Source organism: Callospermophilus lateralis, chromosome 6, assembly GCF_048772815.1.
Source record: "Callospermophilus lateralis isolate mCalLat2 chromosome 6, mCalLat2.hap1, whole genome shotgun sequence".
Taxonomy (NCBI): domain Eukaryota; kingdom Metazoa; phylum Chordata; class Mammalia; order Rodentia; family Sciuridae; genus Callospermophilus; species Callospermophilus lateralis.
Window position 1 is genome coordinate 129,947,451 of NC_135310.1, and position 21,506 is coordinate 129,968,956.

Here is a 21,506-nt window from a genome sequence, read left to right on the forward strand (position 1 = left end):
GTCTACAAAGAAACTACTAGAACTAATAAATGTATTCAGCAAAGTGGCAGGATATAAAATCAACACGCATAAATCAAAGGCATTCCTGTGTATCAGTGACAAAACTTCTGAAATTGAAATGAGGAAAATCACCCCCTTCACAATATCCTCAAAAAAAAATAATATAGTTGGGAATCGACCTAACAAAAGACGTGAAAGATTTATACAATGAAAATTACAGAACCCTAAAGAGAGAAATAGAAGAAGATCTTAGAAGATGGAAAAAATATAACCTGTTTATGGATAGGCAGAACTAACATCATCAAAATTACCCAAATTTCTCTTTAGGTTTAATGCAATGCCAATCAAAATCTCCACGGCATTTCTTGTAGAAATAGATAAAACGATCATGAAATTCATATGGAAAAATAAAAAATACAGAATAGCAAAAGCAACTCTAAGCAGGAAGTGTGAATCAGGCGGTATAGCGTACCAGATTTCAAACTATACTACAGAGCAATAGTAACAAAAACAGCATGGTACTGGTACCAAAACAGGCGGGTGGACCAATGGTACAGAATAGAGGACATAGAGGCCAATACACAAAGTTACAACTATCTTATATTTGATAAAGGGGCTAAAAGCATGCAAGGGAGGAAGGATAGCATCTTCAACAAATGGTGCTGGGAAAACTGGAAATTCATATGCAACAAAATGAAACTGAATCCCTTTCCCTCCCCATGCACAAAAGTTAACTCAAAATGAATCAAGGAGGTTGATATCAAATCAGAGACTCTGAGTCTAATAGAAGAAAAAGTTGGCTTTGATCTACATATTGTTGTGTCGGGCTCCAAATTCCTTAATAGGACACCCATTGCACAAGAGTTAACAACTAGAATCAACAAATGGGACTTACTCAAACTAAAAAGTTTTTTCTCAGCAAGAGAAACAATAAGAGAGATAAATAGGGAGCCTACATCATGGGAACAAATTTTTACTCCTCACACTTCAGATAGAGCCCTAATATCCAGAATATACAAAGAACTCAAAATATTAGACAATAAGATAACAAATAACCCAATCACAAATGGGCCAAGGACCTGAACAGACACTTCCCAGAGGAGGACATACAATCAATCAACAAGTACATGAAAAAATGCTCACCATCTCTAGCAGTCAGAGAAATTCAAATCAAAACCACCCTAAGATACCATCTCACTCCAGTAAGATTGGCAGCCATTATGAAGTCAAACAACAACAAGTGCTGGTGAGGATGTGGGGAAAAGGGTACACTTTTACATTGCTGGTGGGACTGCAGATTGGTGTGGCCAATTTGGAAAGCAGTATGAAGATTCCTGGGAAGCTGGGAATGGAACCACCATTTGACCCAGCTATTCCCCTTCTCGGTCTATTCCCTAAAGACCTTAAAAGAGCGTAGTATAGGGATACTGCTACATCGATGTTCATAGCAGCACAATTCATAATAGCAAGACTGTGGAACCAACCTATATGCCCTTCAATAGACAAATGGATAAAAAAAAAATGTGGTGTTTATACACAATGGAGTATTACTCTGCACTAAAAATGACAAAATTATGGAATTTTCAGGGAAATGAATGGCACTAGAGCAGATTATGCTAAATGAAACTAGCCAATCCTTAAAAACAAATGCCAAATGTCATCTTTGATATAAGGAGAGCAACTAAGAACAGAATAAGGAGGAAGAGCATGAGAAGAAGATCACCATTAAACAGAGTCGAGAGAGGGGAGGGAAAGAGAGAGAAAAGGGAAATTGCATGGTAAAGGAAGGAGACCCTCATTGTTATACAAAATTACATATAAAAGGAAGTGAGGGGAAAGGGGAAAAAAACAAGAGAGAGAAATGAATTACAGTAGATGGGGTAGAGAGAGAAGATGGGAGGAGAAGGGAAGGGAGGGGAGGGGAATAATAGAGGATAGGAAGGGCAGCAGAATACAACAGACACTAGTATGGCAGTATGTAAAAAAGTGGATGTGGAACCCATGTGAATCTGCAATATGTATACGGGGTATAAATGTGAGTTCATAATCTGCTTGAATCAAATATATGAAATGTGATATGTCAAGAGCTTTGTAATGTTCTGAACCACTAATAATAAATAAATAAAATCAATCTCATCCTCACCCTACCTCATGTATATGCAAATATTTCAAAAATACTAAAAAAAATTAATGTATGACAGTCTGGAAATTTAAAAACTTTTGGTGACAATCCCTTAGTAAGTACCCAGAAATCAATATTCATATTACTTAAAATATTTGTCAAGCTCCAAAGGTCTCAAGACTTGATCTAGCACCAGATGTTCTGTTATTTTCAAGGAATAGATATGGTTGCAGTTGATTCTGGTTGTGTGGTTCATTGCACTATGTGATTTTCCTTTTTTGCGATTTTTCTCAGATCTTGATTATACTAGAAGACACATTTGAAAAGTTCAAATGAGGGTTTTTTGTACAAGTATATATACCTTCACTATGCAACATCATATTGACTTCTTAACATAGTAATTCAACACTACTTAACCTCAAAAATCATGAATTTGCTTTCACAAAATAGAAGTAATAATGACAATATTTTAAGATAGAAGTGTAAGTTTTATAAATAAGATTTACTTTTAGGGTGTCACAGATTTTGAACGTCATTTACATCCAAAATTTGTATCAATAAAGAGATACTTGTATTATTTGTTGATATAATCTAGTTGCTAGCCTTCCAAATATACACTTCATTCTCAAACTGATTATTTCTCTGGTTCAAAAGACATTTATGTCTGTTTCAATTTATGCATAGAAATATTTACAGGTAGTGGCCTATTATTAACTTATTTACTCATTGATTCAAAAGAGTCAAGCTTATGATATTTAAAATGAACATTAAAACACCTACTAATAATTTTTTCTCATAATTCTATTCATTGTAACATTTAATAATAAGTTGTTTAATTAATCATGTAAAACATTGCATATTAATTATGTAAACAAGATTTACAATGTATTTTTGAAGAAGTGATAAGATCTACATGAGCTGAGCTTGATAAACTTATGATTCTTTTAAAGCATAGAATGTTTCAGGCTAAACATAAAGTTAAGCCATACTGCCTGCAGAAATTTGTCAAAATACAAGATTCATGTAATGTTTAACAGGTAACCCTGATAGGAAGCATATTGGTGTTGTTTTATGTGGTGTGTATTTATGATGGTGAGCTTGAACTCATGGATTTATATTGCAATTAAAATTTAAAATTCTCCTTTTACTACTCAGTACAGTTACTAGTTCAATATTCAAACAAAAAATTCTATTTACTGCATTTTTACAAATCAACTTTCCCTTCTAGTACAAATAATCTGATATCACCCATGCTCAATGTCACTAAAAATGTCAGAAACAAAATATATTTGACAAAAAGAACATATAGCATGAGATTATATTATTCTTCAAAAATGAATTATTAGGGGGTTGGGGTTGTGGCTCAGTGGTAGAGCACTTGCATGCTGTGTGTGAGGCAATGGATTTTATACTCAGCACCACATACAAATGAATAAATAAAATAAAGGTAATGTGTCTGTTTACAACTAAAAATATTTTTAAGTGAGTTATTAGAAAAACTGCATTTTTCAAGTAATTTTATTTGCGTTTGCAAATGTTCCTCACTAGGTTCCCTAAGGCCCCTTTTACATCCTTATTCCTTAGGGTATAGATGAAGGGGTTAAGTTTTGGTGTCATTAAAACATAGAAGAGAGCCATGAACTTGGGCTGGTCCCTTGTGATAGAGGAGGAAGGCTGAAGATACATGCTAATGGCTGGACCATAAAATAAGGAAACTACAATGAGATGAGAGGAACATGTACCAAAGGCCTTCTTCCTTCCCTCAGAAGATTTAATCTTAAATACAGCATGTCCAATACTAGCATAGGAGGCAAGGATTAAACATAGAGGAACAGCTAATATAAAAATACACACCACTGAGAGTGCAAGCTCATTAGCCTCCTTTTCACCACAGGCGGTCTTTATCAGAACTGGAATTTCACACAACAAGTGATCCAGTTTATTGACACCACACAATGGCAATTGTAATGTAAGAGTGGCTTCTGATAAAGCAAAGATCACTCCAGTCATCCACATAATGGATACTAGCAAGATGCAAGTGCGTTGATTCATGAGGGTGTAGTGCAGAGGTCTGCAGATGGCCACATATCGGTCAAAGGATAATAGCCAAGAGCAGACATTCTGTGTCCCCCATTATATGGAAGATATAAAGCTGAATTACACACTCAATATAGCTAATGGTATTCATAGAGCTTCCCAGATTAAATAGCATCCGAGGCACAATGCTTGTGGTATAACACATGTCTAGAAAGGAGAGGTTGGTGAGGAAGAAATACATGGGACTGTGGAGATGAGGATCTAATTTGGAAACTTGAATGATAGCAATGTTTCCCATCAAGGCCAGGGGATATGTTATGAGAAGAATAATGAATAGAGGAAGCTCTAGCCAAGGTAGGTCTGCAAAGCCTAGTAGGATGAACTCTTCAGGATGACTTTCATTAACTATTGTCATTCTCTTCAAGTTGTCTCACCTGTAATAAGGAAGTAGCAAAAAATTAGAAATAGTAACAATTAGTTAAAAAGTATAACTACATATCAGCCATACTATTATAGAGGATAGTGTGCAATAACTCTTGGAGGAAAAAAGGCAAAGGTGTGTAGCAAGGTGACCAAATTCCCATTCATGATACTACAAGAAATGGTACTTACAATAAAAAATATGACATTTTTAGAGCAAAAATTGGGAAATATAACATATTTAAAAGGAACTTATTGTTTGAAGTCATCTCATTATAAGGCTACTCTATAGCTATATTATATCAGGAAAAAGAAAAGAAAAGAAAAATTTCAGAAGTGTATAGCCAGAGTTGAAGCAGGTAATGAGGTGAGAAGGAGAATTAGCATCCAAGTAAAGATAACTACTTTTTTGTAGAAATTTCAAGAATATGTTCGCACTTCATTTAATTAAAAATGTAAACATGACAACCACATAAAAATAGCTAAATATTCTGCATCTGAATTACCTCCATGAAAAATAAATGCATACAATAATGATCTCCTTATAGTGAAAATTCAATTGCAAATAAAGGTAACTATGCTGGGGAAACCACCAGTCAGTGGTTTTCAATCTTTGGCTGCCATAAAAATCAGCTAGGGAGGCTGTTTACTGGTTTTTATCTCCAGGTCTCTGCTAGACCAGCTATAGCATGGAGTCTTGGAATTGCATAAATCCTTTTCACAGGCAGGGTTGCAACATTTCAGAAATGTTAGAAAGAGTAGAATATCAAGATAGTTATAGTAGAAGAATTAACAAGAAATTTAGAACTCTGAGAATCATTATTATAGGCCTATCCTCCTCCAACAAGTTGGTGATATAGTTAGACCATCTCCATGGGGAGTAAGAAGTCTTTGGATTTAATCAATTCTACTAATTACTTGGAATTGAGTAAGAAATCAAGCACTTCCTACATCAGTTTCTTCAGGTATAAATTGAGTGTGTGAAGGTACAATGACATAAGATTAACCATGCTCAAGAATTTGTGTAATAATAAAATGTTGACATGGATGTGGGGGAAAAATACACAGTCCTACATTGTTGGGTCTGCAAATTTATGCAACCACTATGGAAAGCAGTATGTAGATTCCTAAGAAAACTTGGAATGGATGAGCATTTTACCCAGTTATACCACTCCTCATTATGTACCCAAAAGACTTAAAATCAGCATACTACACTGATACAGCCACATCAATGTTTAATCTATAAACAGCAGCTCAATCTATAATAGCTAAGTTATGCAACTAAAATTTGTGCTCTTCAACAGATGAGTGGATAAAGAAAATGCAATATATATTCACCATTTAATATTACTCAGTCCTAAAAATGAATGACTTTATGACTTTTGCTGGTAAATTGGTGGATCTGAAGAATACTATGCTGAGTGAAATAAGCCAATCCCCACCCCCACCCCCCCAAAAAAAAAACAACAACGTAACTTTTTTTTTCTTTCTGATATATGGATACTAACACACAAAGGTTGGAGAAGGGGAGAATAGAAATTCAGTGGATTAGAAGGGGAATGAAGAAAAGGGAGTGCGGAGGAGAATAAGAAAGACAGTAAGATGAATCAGATATAACTTTCCTATGTTCATATGTAAATACATCATCAGTGAAATCACATAATTACAACCATAAAAATTGGATCCTACTTAGAATAAGTTATACTCTATGTATGTAAAATATGTGAAAGGCACTGTACTGTTATGTATATCTAAAAAGAACAAATTAAAAACACATACACATACACAAAACAAATGAATTTGTGTGTACTCTCTCCCTTGCATGACTATTACTTCAGATTCTCAATATTTGTTCTTTCATATTGTGTTTTAGGTAATCTGTCTATCTTGTAGGATTTTTTTCATTTATCAAGATACTTTGTCATTTTTTCTTAATAAGATAATTTGAACAGGTCCTAGTGATTCACTAATCATAGGTAAATACAAATATATTTTTGAATTCCACATCAATTGCTGTCAGGAGAAAAGTTAATATCTTCATTCAGGCCCAGAGACTTCTTAAAATACACAAGGAATTTTATGTTTCCAGGACACATTTATTTATTTTTTTGGCTAAAAGTTATATTGAAAACCATAAAATTAATGAGCTGAGTAAAAGCACATGTTGAGAGAGATGAATTAGGTAAAAAAGCTTTTGTTTAACATTGTGGATTTATAAAACACACTCCACCACAGCATCCTGTAAGAAGGGGAATATTTAGAGGGGAAGTTAGGACAGTGGCCCAGCAATAAAATTTGGAATCACTCTGCTAGTAAATTAGCAATTTCAAGGTACCATTCTCAGAGTTACAAAGCACAGTTTTCAAATTCTCTATTTCATTTCATCTGCAGTGCCACTTGTAAGGAATCATAGAAAGCTACTCAGAGTTAAGATGTGAATGTTGCCTTTTGATTATATACTGTCCTAGTCCAGAAGAAATAACAATGGTAAAACAATAATAAATCCAAGCAATGTGGTTCTTAATAAACCACATTTGACAAAACTGTAATAAGGTTTTACATCTACTAAATTAGTAGTACTCACCCTACCCTAGACCTTATGACAAAGGAAATTTTACTATCTATAATTTAGGATATTGTTAATCGTTAATTTTAGAGTCTCCTAATAACTGGAAAGGTAAAGGTAAGGATCAAAATGTAATCAATCCCTTAAAAGAGGTAGTGACATATCAAGACTATAAATTTGGAGTTTGAAGATTTCAAGCAAAACAAAAGAGAACATCTTTACTGCAAGATTGTTTTCTGAAATAGTGTGACCCCTAATCTTTATTTAGCTCTGTTACTCAAGATGTTATAGAAGCACAGAGAATTTAGGAATATATCTGGGCCTAAGTTTTCATTCACCTAAAAATTCCATTATGTGGAAAGGATAATAAATAAGCCCAGTCAGAATTATCCTATTGATATATTGAATTTTCTAAAAATTAAAGTGAACCTACATTATTAAATAATTGCAATAGAAGATACATGTTTTCTATTTTTAAAACATTATTTTTTTAATTTTTTTTATTGGTTGTTCAAAACATTACAAAGCTCTTGACTTATCATATTTCATACATTAGACTCAAGTGGGTTATGCAGTCCCATTTTTATCCCAAATACAGATTGCAGAATCACATCGGTTACACATCCACATTTTTACATAATATCTTTAATGTGATGAACCATTCTTCAATTATTTTCCCTCGTCCTATTTTATGTGAAAAAATGCTTTCTTGAAATATGCTCCAATCTTCAATTTTTTTAAAGATGGATTTTTAATTTTGCCTCCAGAAATTTTTCTATAATTTATTATACCTAAGTGTGATGACAATCACCCTTCCAGTATGCTTGCTACAATTTTTTAATTTGTATTATTTTGGATTTTGTTCACATTTTCTCTTCAGTAAGTATGTTTTTTGACTTTTAATTGTGCTCTCCCTGTTATTTTTTCTGTATATTTGCCTAGAGACAGAACAGTAGGTATGCCTAATCCATGCAAGTCACTATAAAATATATTTAAGGTTATTTATTGTATCCATAGAAGTCTCATCTTTTTCAAATCATTCTCATAGTTCATTACTTTTAACTCTTGGATTCTATGACTTTTGGATCTTCTACTTCCAGTGATTTGCCATCCCTATTTCACTATATGGGAATCTATTTATGCTTTATTCTTATTGACATTATCTTCATATATACTCCATATTTTCTTTCTAGTATATCTTGTTTTCACTTCATTTTCATTCTATATTATTTAATTTATACTTGCAAGTACTGTTTAGCTTTATACAGAGTAGAAGATAACCCAGAGAAAATACAGGTTATTTTCATCTGACCCAAACTTCGATTGAAAAATATGGAGAAACCAATCCATGAAATTTTGAACATATATTAAAATTGATTGATATGAGATGGTCATGTAGTTGACTGAAAGCTTCATACCTCATTTTAGTGGTTAATGTCTGTCAAAAATATCTTTGCTTTTAATGCTTTTATGCTCAATTTAAGTGAGAGTCTAGGAGAGACATTAATTGCAAGTCTACACTAGTTTTTTTGCAGAGCCACCGAACTAGGTATTTCCAAAAGTTAGAAAAGGCTTTCTGAAATGAAATACACTCTGCCTTTCATATGTGTGTTGTTTATTATGATGTACACACATTCCAATTTCCTCTGAAAACAAGTACATTTTACTTACTGTTTTCTGATATTCTTAAATGTAAAGGAAATGTGAGAAAGTATACTTGAATTTTTAAATTTTGAGAGGACAGAGAAACTTTAGTTCATAGATGCATATTTAACTATTAGCTTCAAAGCAGTTAATTTTTCTGTTGCAGGTGCCAAAAGAAAAAAGACTAGGTTAGGACGGCAAAGTAGGAAATATGCAGAGTGCTTTCTGAGCATGCTATTTACATGCTATTCATGAAAACTCTTGGGCATTATTTTCACATAGATTATTCATTTATCCTGCTCCCAGGTGAGTGATCAGAGAAAAATTTTGGGGACAGAGATCTCTATGGAAATGTTGTTTTTTTTTTTTTTTTTTTTGTACAATTAGTTATCTACTGAACTAAGGTTGGGTGTCAGACTCTTGGATGTTAGATTTGTTTACAATGAATTATTAAATTACCCAACAAACTGAATGCCAATTTCAAATGGAATACAGTTAAAAATAAATAAATAAAAAGAATGAGGATACAATTAGAGTAGAGATAGTTTGAATAAATGATTCAGGAGAATTTATATGAAAAAATAAATTCATTGAATATCTTACCTCACTAATTCTTACAATAGCTCACCTAGATTTAATTATTTCTAGTAGCAATAGTAAAGGAGCACAAAATTAGTTTGAAAGACAAGAAAAAAGTGATCTTTCCCATTAGAAGTATTCAAAAAAATTAAATAAAAACTTCACAATATTTGTTTCTCTAACTAAAGTATATAATTATGATTTTCTAAATTTATGTTGTCTGAAGAGAGAAAAATCTCTTCACATATGTAGACAGAATTAATATTTTTAAATTACATGTATTATATGAAACTACATTATTTAGAAAAACAAAATCAGACATTGAATAGAATAGACAAGTGATAATCTTCTCCTTTGACTACTGTCTCCAATGGTATGAAATTCATCTTCTTTCTCTAAAGGTATCTACTAATATTATATGGATGTGTGTTTTATGCATTATAAATGCAATGAATATTTCTCAGTCCACATTCCTTTTCCTAGATTCATCTTTTATTCATATATATATATATATATATATATATATATATATATATATATGAATAAAGTTTCAATACATAAAGTTCTAACAACTTTATCATATATCGAATTGACTTTATTTATGATTTACGAATATGGGCAGCTTCCTTTCTCCAAAGTAGAATGTGAGCTCCCATTGAGCAATGGCAGAACAGAATTTAGCAAGATAGGGAACAAAGAATTAACACTAGAATAAGCTGATTGGTAGATATCACCTTATTCTTCAGGTTTCTTTTTCTTTACTCCTCCTCCTCCTCCTCCTCCTCTCCTCCTTTCCCTTTATTATTATTTCTTCTTGTATAAATAGAGGGAATGTCCTTATTACACTGACTTGAGTAGTGCATAATCTCCCAGTTTAGAAAGAACAGTTCTTTTTTTGATCTATCTACTTTCTTAAAGGTTCTGTTTGACTGTGTGGTATTCAGCATAAATGATTCCATTTTTGGCTTTGTTTTGTCTTCTGGGTCCATGTGCAGGAAGTTAGTCCTAAATAATGGTCTCCCATATATTTCATTTAGTACTTTCTACTGTGTGGTTACCCTAAAGGTTACATCAAGAAGATTTTTGTATCTGGCTTCTGGTCAGGTTTAACTGATGGGAGTCACCATGTGAGCATTCAAGAGTGAAAGAACAGCTAGTTGGGGGTATATTCTCTCAGTTCCTTCTCAGATGAACCTGTGAGACTGGCTTTGTTGCTCAACCAAAAGACACAGATGCTGGAGGTGGCCATGTATATTCAGACATTCTCTCTCTGATTTCCAATACTATCTCTTCTTTTTGCTATTTCATGCTTTGGTTTGCAACCGAATCTTTTTTTCAAGCAAAACTGGTTTGGTTCTCACTCTTTCTATTAACAGGGTAGTGCTTATAAAATACACACTTAGACTACCCTTGTAGGTATTTCTCAGTCTGTCCCATACCTGTGTAAGTACTTTCTTTGTGAAGCTACTCTGGATGTCATAGTTGGAGTGTGTCATCTCTTCTCTTGGAGACATTACAAGCAGATTGAGATAATTTCCTGCTTCAGGATTCTGTTTTACTTCTATTTTTTTCCTTGCATTTTATATATTTTTTAAATTGAAAGAGAATGTCTATCTACCACGTACAATATGCACATTGTACTATGACTAAACTTAGCTAATATATGATAGCTACTTAACACAATTGAGGTTTTGTAGAGAATACAGGCTATATACACTGTCTTATCATTTTACAACAATACAATGTATATTTTTAACAAGTCACCAAGTTGAACAACAGATCATTTGGACATATTCATTCAATAACTGGGATTTAGTATCCTTTTACCAACATCTTTCCACCCAGGATCCTCAAATAGCTAGCCTCTGGTAATCACCATTATACTCTCTACTTTTACAAAATCAAATGTTTTATTCCACATGTAAGTGGTAACATGTATTTATCTATCTGTGCATAGCTTGTTAAAGTTAATACCAAGACCTTCACTTCCATTAACATTCATAAATGACAGGATTTCTTTATTTTTTATAACTAAGTAATTATATATGCAATATTTTCTAGATGCATTAATCCAAAGATGGAATCTTAGGTCGATTCTTATTTTGTCTATGGTCAATGATGCTGTAATGAATATCATTATATTGATTTAATTTCCAATGGATATAAACTCAACGGCAGGATTGCTGAACCTTATGGTAGTTCTACTTTTTTGATAAAAAACTTACATATTTATTTTCCTTGCATGATGTTTTATTCCTTTCTTTACAAGAACTTTTCAATAAGTGCCAAAATTGTTTTAAAAAACAAAATACAGTGAGTTTTATAAATCTTAGTTCCCAGTATGAACCATTTTACACATTATGCACTGAACTCTATGATCATGACCTGTCAGATAACAAGTGCAGGGAAATGTTCCCAATAGCTATTTTTTCATCTTATTTTATTTTGTAAACTAATACATAAAAATCGTACACATTTATGTGGCATCATGTGATATTTTGATACATGTATGTGTTTTATATATCCAAATAAGAGTAAATGTGTCAATTTTTTAAACCTTTTTCATTTCCTGTGGTAAAGGTTATATTTTATGAAATACACAATATTCTACCTGTAGTCAGCCTACTGTGCCAAAGTACACTAGAACTTAATACTCCTATGTAACTGCTACTTAGCATTTGTTGACAAACCTTTATCTGCTATTCAGCACTTGTGGACAAACCTCTTCTTGTTTTTCACTTCTGTTTACTCTCTAGCCATTGGTTATGACTGTTCTACTCTCAATTTATGTGGGAATCCACTTGCCAATGAAATCATACATTACTAATTGTTCTGGTCTTTCTTATTTCATTTAATATAATGAGTTCAAGTTCCATACATGTTTTTGGAAGTGACAAAATTTTATCCATTTCTTGTGGCTGAATAGTGTTCCATTGTGTGTATGTACATTTCTTTATTGATTCATCAGTGGATGACACTTAGATTGATTCTATTTCTAGGCTATTGTGAATAGCACTGTGGTAATCATATGAGTGGAGATGTCTTTTAGGCATACAGATTTCAATTCATTTGAATATAAACTCAGTAGTTTGATTACAGAATCATATGGTGATTATGTTTTTAATTTTTTGAGAAATCTCATACTTTATAATGGCTGTACTAAATTACAACTATCTTATATTCGATAAAGGGGCTAAAAGCATGCAATGGAGGAAGGATAGCATCTTCAACAAATGGTGCTGGGAAAACTGGAAATCCATATGCAATAAAATGAAACTGAATCCCCTCCTCTCGCCATGCACAAAAGTTAACTCAAAATGGATCAAGGACCTTGATATCAAATCATAGACTATGCGTCTGATAGATGAAAAGGTTGGCTCCGATCTACATATTGTGGGGTCGGGCTCCAAATTCCTTAATAGGACACCCATAGCACAAGAGTTAAAAACAAGAATCAACAAATGGGACTTTCTTAAACTAAAAAGTTTTTTCTCAGCAAGAGAAACAATAAGAGAGGTAAATAGGGAGCCTACATCATGGGAACAAATTTTTACTCCTCACACTTCAGATAGAGCCCTAATATCCAGAGTATACAAAGAACTCAAAAAATTAAACAATAAGAAAACAAATAACCCATTCAACAAATGGGCTGTACTAAATTACATTTCCACCAAAGAGTGGGAGGATTCCAGTTCCTCCACATTCTCTCAGGAACTTGTTACTTTTTGTCATTTTGGTAATAGCCAATCTAGCAATAATGAGGTAAATATCTCATTGTGCTTTTTAATTTCATTTCCTTGATCATTAGTGATACTGTGTATTTTTCATATCCTATTGGCCATTTATATATTTTCTTTAGAAAAGTATCTATTTAGGTTTATTGAGCATATTTTTTTCACTTTTATTTATTTTATTAATTTAAAAAAAAGGACAGCAGAATGCATTACAATTCTTATTACACATATACAGCACAGTTTTTTATATATATGATTGTACATAAAGTATGTTGCCAACAATTTGTGTCTTCATGCATGTACTTTGGATAATAATGTCTATCACATTCTGTAGTCAGCCTACTGTGCCAAAGTACACTAGAACTTATTGCTCCTATGTAACTGCTACTCAGCACTTGTTGACAAACCTTTAACTGCTACTCAGCATTTGTTGACAATATCTATCACATTCCACCATCCTTGATAATCCCCATCCCCTCCCTTTCCCTCCCACCCCTCTGTCCTATCTAGAATTCATCTATTCCTCCCATGCTCCTGCTCTCTATCCCACTATGAATCAGCCTCCTTATATCAGAGAAAATATTAGACATTTATTTTTTTTGGAGATTGGCTAACTTCACTCTGCATTATCTTCTCCAACCCCATCCATTTACCTGCAAATGTCATGATTTTGTAATTTTTTTTTATTGCTGAGTAAAATTCCATTGTTTATATATGCCACATTTTTTTAATCCATTCATCCACTGAAGGGCATCTAGGTTGGTTCCACAGTTTTGATGTTGTGAATTGTGCTGCTATAAACATTGATGTGGCTGTGTCCCTGTAGTATGCTGTTTTTAAGTCTTTTGAGTATAGACCAAAGAGGGATAGCTAAGTCAAATGTTGGTTCTATTCCCAGATTTCCAAGGAATCTCCATACTGGACCTAGGAATTAAACCAGAGACTCTGCATCTAATAGAAGAAAAAGTAGGCCATAATCTTCATCATGTGAGATTAAGCCCCAACTTCCTTAATAAGACTCCTATAGAGCAAGAATTACAACCAAGAATCAATAAATGGGATGGAATCAAACTGAAAAGTTTCTTCTTAACAAAAGAAACAATCTGTGAGGTGAATAGAGAGCCTACATCCTGGGAGCAGATTTTTACCCCTCACACATCAGATAGAACACTAAACTCTAGGGTAAATAAAGAATCCAAAAAGCTAAGCATCAAGAAAACAAATAACCCAATCAATAAATGGGCCAAGGACCTGAATAGACACTTATTAGAAGAGGATATATAGTCAATTAACAAATATATTAAAAAATGTTCATCATCTCTAGCAATTAGAGAAATAAAAATCAAAACCATGCTAAGATATCATCTCACTCCAGTCAGAATGGCAGCTATTATGAAGGCAAACAATATGTGTTGGCAAGGATGTGGGGGAAGAGGTACACTCACATAATATTGACCATTTTTAATTGGATTATTTGTCATGGAGTTGTTTGAGTTTCTTACATATTAGAATGTTAACCTCTTTTCAGATGTATATTTGGCAAATATTCTGACCAATTCTGTAGGCTGTTTCTTCACTCTGCTTATTTTTTCTTTATTATTCAGAAACTATTCGGTTTATTATAATCCCATTGTTGATTTTTACTTTTGTCAACTTCTGCTTTTGTGATCTTATCCAAATATCCTTGTCTGTTATAATATCCTGAAGTTTTTCTCTATGTTTTCTTCTAGTAGTTTCAGACATTCATTTTGATAGATTATTTTATGCATATGATGAGAGATAAGGGTTTAGTTTTATTCTCTTCTCTATGGATATCCATCTTTTTCCAGTACTGGATGACAGACTGTCCTTGCATGTTTAGCACCTTTCTGAAAAATCAGTTTGTTTTAGAAGTATGGCTTACTTTTAGGCTATATTTTCTATTCTTATATGTACTTTGATAACTGTAGCTTTCTAATAGATTTTGAAGCCAGGTTAGTGTAATATTTCCTGCTTTGTTTCTTTTCTCAGGATTGCTTTGTCCATTTGGTGGTTTTTGAGATTTCCTATAAACTTCAGGGTTTTTTTGTTTTGTTTTGTTTTGTTTTTGCTGTAGTACTAAGCATAAAACCCAGGGCATCATCCCTGATTTTAAAAAACAGCTCTCTAACAGTTAAAAGATTGTGTATTCTGTTTCCCATGGATGCAATGTTCTGTATATGTCAGTTATGCCTACTTATATCATTGTTGAAGTCCACTGTGTCTATATCAATATTCTCTCTGTATGTTTCCATCAATTATTGGAAATCATTAAAGTCCCCTTCTAATTTTTGTTACTGTCAATTTCCATCTTTAGTTCTGTTAATATTTTTTCAGGTTTTTAAACTAACTATTATTTATTTTTTAATTAATAAGTGTAATAAAGCAAACAGAACAGCATGAGAAAACAACAGTCATCCAGTCACAGGCAACTTAGTTGGATATGTCCTTCCAGGTTATGTGAATACATATATAAAATCCCATTTTGTGCAATTGATAGCATAGTGTATACATACATGTGTGTATATACATAAAATTCCATTTTGTGCAATTGATAGCATATAATGTTTTTCCACATATCATGAATATTAATCAGTTCAAAATTATAAATCTACATGTGCATTTTTGATAACCAAGAATACCCAGCCAATTTGATCTGTTAGAAAAAATTGTAATTCTGCCTTTCATAAAAAAAAAATATTGAAGACAGAAATGGCAACAGGCCTCTGGATATACATATTGGAAGAGCTACAACTAAAACAATACATTTCCTTAACACTCAATTTAAAATGACATAAAGTGCCCAGCACTGTGGCACACACCTGTAATCCCAGAGGCTTGGGAGGAAGAAGGATTGTAAGTTCAAAGCCGTCCTCAGCAAAAGCAAGTTGATAAGAAACTCAGTGAGACTCTGTCTCTAAATAAGATACAAAATAGGGCTGGGGATGTGGCTCAGTATTCAAGTTCCCCTGAGTTCAGTCCCTGGTACCCTCCCGAAAAATAATAAAATTAAATAAAAGTAAAATAAACATAGAACCTTAAATTTTAAAACTACTAAAACAAATGGAAATTCTTAAGAATTTTTATATGGGTAAGGATTCTTTGGACAAGATGGCAAAAGCACAGGAAACAAAAACAAAAAATAGAAAATGGGAGTAAATAAAAACAAAAATATTTCTGAATAGAAAAGGAAACAATTATCATTGTGAAAATACAGCCTACAAAAAGGGAGAAAATATTTGAAAACTATGCATATGAGAAAGGGTTAACATTTAGAATATATAAAGAATTTACAACTCAATACCAAGAAAAATAATGTGATTTAAATACTGACAATTGACCTATCTAGATAACTTCTTAAATAAAACATAAAAATAGCCAATTAGTATATTAAAAACTGGGTAGGTTGGTGCATGAGCCTGATAACTAGAACTATGGAATTGAGCCTATAGGCAGAGTTATGACTTATTGAGTGGGTGTGGATATTTTGTCCAGTGGGGCTAGTCTGGTATGAGATTATTCTGGGGTGTAATCATTGTCTGGGTTGTAGAAATGGGCTGAGAGCTCATGTTTATGAGGGCAGGTATAAAGTCTGTTTCCACAGGGGATGACCTAAGGTCTGGGTCAACAGAGTCTACTAGATAGACAATAAATATGAATCTAAAAATTTGGCCAGTTTCTGGGATGAACTTGAAAGCTGAATTCTCAGGACTGGACCTCAAGTCGTGGTCCATGGGGACAAGTCTGTCCAAGGGCCTACTGGGGTGATTCTACTTCCAGGTCAACTAAACTGAGTTTTTTGGGCCATGGATCCAGATAATATTTGGACTATGGAGTCTGTCTTGCTGACTTGGTTCTTCCTGGCACTAGGACAGATCTGGAAACTGATTCTGTAGCAGTCGTTTCATTCCCGATTCTGTGGAGGCTGGCCTTGTTCAGGAATTTATTTGGATGGGCCTGGACCCTGAGTCTGTTTAGGAGACTTGGATCCATCGTGTAGAGGCTGTGCTGGGCTGATATCTAAATCACTTCTCCCATTTCTTGAACATTTTGTTTAAGAACATATAATCATTATGATCTACTTTGTATTCATTATTTCCATTATTTATTTTTAATCTTACAGTTAAATTTTACCTAATCCTTAGTGCTCATATACATCCATGGTGGAAAGACAGTAAATATCTAGTACATTTGATTTCCAGAGACAGAAGTCACAAATATTATGAAGGGCTCATCAAAACAACAAGAGTGGTAGGAACTTTAGTAGAGGAAAAGATAAATACTAATGTTGGCAATAAAAATTTAATTAATTGATATATAAAGACAGCTTAAATAGGATAACCCATTTTAAACAATATTTTTTCTAAAAATATAAAAAATGTTTCCCTGTTGAAGACATGAAATTAGTGCATATTCTCTCATTTTTATGATAATTAATTTCTCCCATTTACAGAATAGAAAATCATTTTTTTCTTACCAGTGTGTGCATGTGTGAATGTATATAAATAGAAGAAAATTAACTAACTTCCCATGAAAAACACCCCTATATATTTTACATTTTTTTCTTATTTGCTCTTTACATTTACTAAGCAAGTTTTGTATCAATGTCAGATGAGGAACCAAAGATTCAGAGATGGTAAGTAACATGCTCAAGGTGACACAGCTAAGTTTATGAGTTAAGGTGGATTGAAGTCAGCCAAGAAGTTGAACAAGTTTTATTTGTAGGACAAACCTGTAAAATTTTACTTTATGAAAAATGAATCCAGTTGGCAATATTTAATTCATGAAGAAAAGCATTAAAGCATTTCCAAAAAATACTTTTCTGGTTTTACCACTTTTCATAGTATGATTGGGGTAAACAACATCATTGTAGTACCTAAACTGACCCCTAGGTAATGTTTATATACTGAATCTGAGGTTAATTTAGACTTTATTTTTTTATACCAGGGATTTAATTTAGGGTTACTCGATCATTGAGCCACATTCCCAGCCCTATTTTGTATTTTATTTAGAGACAGAGTCTCACTGAGTTGCTTAGCACCTCACTTTTGCTGGGGCTGGCTTTGAATTTGTGATCCTGCTGCCTCAACCTCCCAAGCCACTTGAATTACAGGCATGCACCACTACACCAAGCTAATTGATACTCCTTTATTTTATTATATAGTTAGACATTTTGGTGCCCATAAAATTTAGTTTTCCTTATGTTAAAACACTAACCAATATAAAAACAATATTTTCACACAAGTGAAGGCAACTACTTCTGTGTTTTTTGTTAGTTGTTCTGTATTATGATCAGATTTGTCTTTAATGTTTTAGAAGTTGTTAATTCAAAATATTTTATATATATATATATATATATATATATATATATATATATATTTAAAATTGTATTAATGACAAAGAATTAGCTAGCTGATCACTGAAGGATCAATAGTAGGAGACTGGGAATATCTTTGAAGCAACATTGTGAGAAATAATTATTATGTGGATTACCTATGATTTCTTTATATTTTCTTTATATCAAATCTCTAATGTACTGCTGCCACTTCAGTTTTTTATTTATAACCATCAATATCTATTGAACAGATAGATTCCATATAATCTGAGACACCTGAAATAAATCTTAAGATATTGACTGCATAGACTTATTCATACATTAAAATCTTTCACTAACTGGAAGATGGTTTCCAAAGAATTTTACTTAAATTTTATTATAGTAATCCCATCATAGCATTCTGTCAACATTATTGATATTTGACATTTAAAGCAATTTACTTGAAAGTTAATGTAACTGAGTATACTAATGCTTGATCATTGTGATGTTATTTTATTGGTAAAAAAAGTATAGCTATAGAAGAAAATAAAGGAGTAAAAATTAACCTTGAGTTCAATAAATAAAAATATATTTCTTATATAGTACATATAATAAATTATATATAATATATAATGTACATATACATATGTAGAGACTTGCACACATATATACATACATGTATGTGTATATGTATCTTCTATATTTATATATGTATTCATGATATATTTAATGTACAATATATTATATACATAGTATACATGTGTATATAAACATTTTATACATACATAATAATGTATATATATTCTAATGCTTGATAATTATGATATATTTCTTTTATTGTATATAATATATATTTATATATGTAAATGTGAATATATGAACATATAACATGTATCATATATGTCATATACATATTATATATTGTATATATCCATATATAATATAATGATTAAATATATGATTGTATGTCATATAATTATATATCATGTACTATCAAAGATATATAAATATACATTATATATATATATATATATATATATATATATATATATATATATATATATATATAACATACATATGGTATACGTAACCAGATATATTTGAACCTTCTTCACAGAAATGCAATAGATAAATATATTTGAAAATTTATGTTAGTCCATTAGTTTATTCAGATAAAACCATATTATAAAAAATGCTTCTCATGACATTTTATTTAATTAGTAGTGAAGGCTATTTGTTTAATTCTTTTCTTTTATGAACTGTTTTCAGCCATAACTACTTGAATTCCTACTAAATAATTCCAGTAGAAAGAGGATTGGGTAATAATATCTTCTTTCTTTACCATATTTTCTTTGTTATCACAAAATAATAGTACCTCTATGTTAACTATATAAAATCCATTCACATGAGGTAACTTTTCACAGTACCTATGAAACAGTTGGCAATTTTTTACATCATCATCTATTTATTGTTTATTCTGGTCTTTATTTGCTAAATCACTTTTATTCTATGAGGATATTTACTATTTGTTTTAGGTATGTCCATGCTGGTTTTTAAGACTCTCTTCTTTGCCACACTCATAATGTGGAATTTCCCTGCAAAATTCAGATCTTAGAGAATTTTTAAAGCATCTAAAGTGCCACATATCTCCTGAATATATTTCCATTTTTTTTCTAATTTGGCCATATGTATAACTATTCTGAGACATCTTTGATGTAATTAGTGCCAAGCTTAGCATTAAGGTAGTTTAGTAAAAAATGACCTCCATATAATATCATGCAATGTTGGTTTTCCCAAACTAAAAAGCTAGTATCTTTGTTCCTATATATTCCTATGTAGTGCTTCATTTTATGATAGAGAAAGCAGGAAGCACAAAATTAATTTAATTCTGTCATATTTGTTATTGCATATTTGTTATTGTTACTTTGAGAGATTTTCTGGCTTCAAGAGTGAACCTGGAATTACAGCAATGTCCCAAATCAGAAAATCTATCCACCACACAATAGGTCTCCTTTTCTAGTTGTTCTGGATGGGATTAGTCAAAATGAAAGAAAAGCTAAGGATAATGAAGCCAAATATAGTAAATTGGTGAAAAATATGACAAGAAAATAGAAAAGTTATTTTAATAATTGACTTTAAATTCAATTTAAAAACCCTAAGAATATTAAGTAATTTTTGTTTCTCAAAGCAAATTTGAAATTCAAATTCTGTTCTTCTGGGTCTTATATTCATGTTTGTTTCATACTTTATCCTTTATTTGTTCCTTCTCTTCCTATTTTTTTCTCTTGCTGTGTTTATTTTCATCTTTTTCTTTCTTTATTATGACAAGAACAGCTGTCAAAATATTTATTCTCTGGCCAATTTTTAAGTGTATAATTTTTTAAAATCACATCATGGTCAAATATAAGCACAAAAATTTCTTATTCCTGTAAGCATTTTTCATACATTAAGGAATACTGACCATATCATAATCAATCATTTACTTTAGGTGATCTAGAGTGGGTGAGGTAAATTTTCATAAATATTTATGTCAGTCATGGTCAGAAGAGCAACTCCTCAATAAACAGAATCATTATTATTGCTATTACTTACAATTATACTTAGCCTTTTAGGCCATATATTATACTACAAGCATGAGGCAAGACTTATATACTTACAAAACCACTAATTAGTTTATTTGTGTAAGCTTAATATATTTAAAGGATTTATTGTAAAATATTTTCTGGATATATACTTATTTAGCAAGAATAAAATAGTAATTTTGTTAGTTTTTTTTTTTATCACTTTCACCAAAATCCCTGAGAGAAGCATCTCAAAGAAGGAATGATTTATTTTGGTTTACAGGTACAGGGGTTTCAGTCCATGGTCAACTGGTCCAAGGTAAAATAATCATGGTGGAGGATGTAGTTGAGAAAAGTTGTTCAGCTCATGGAAGCTAGAAAGCAAAAGGGTTGGAAGAACACAAATATGGCTGGATATAAGAAACACCTTTCTAGGATATTCCTACTTTCTCCAACTAGCCCCCCTCCCAACAGTTCATTCAAATTATTAATTCTTTAGATGGATTAATAC

General features: G+C 32.0%; 1 pseudogene; it reads right to left on the bottom strand.

Annotated features, from left to right (window-relative positions):
* Positions 1–3,640: 3,640 nt before the first annotated feature.
* On the bottom strand, positions 3,641–4,574 carry LOC143400836 (olfactory receptor 2B11-like; annotated as a pseudogene).
* Positions 4,575–21,506: the final 16,932 nt, after the last annotated feature.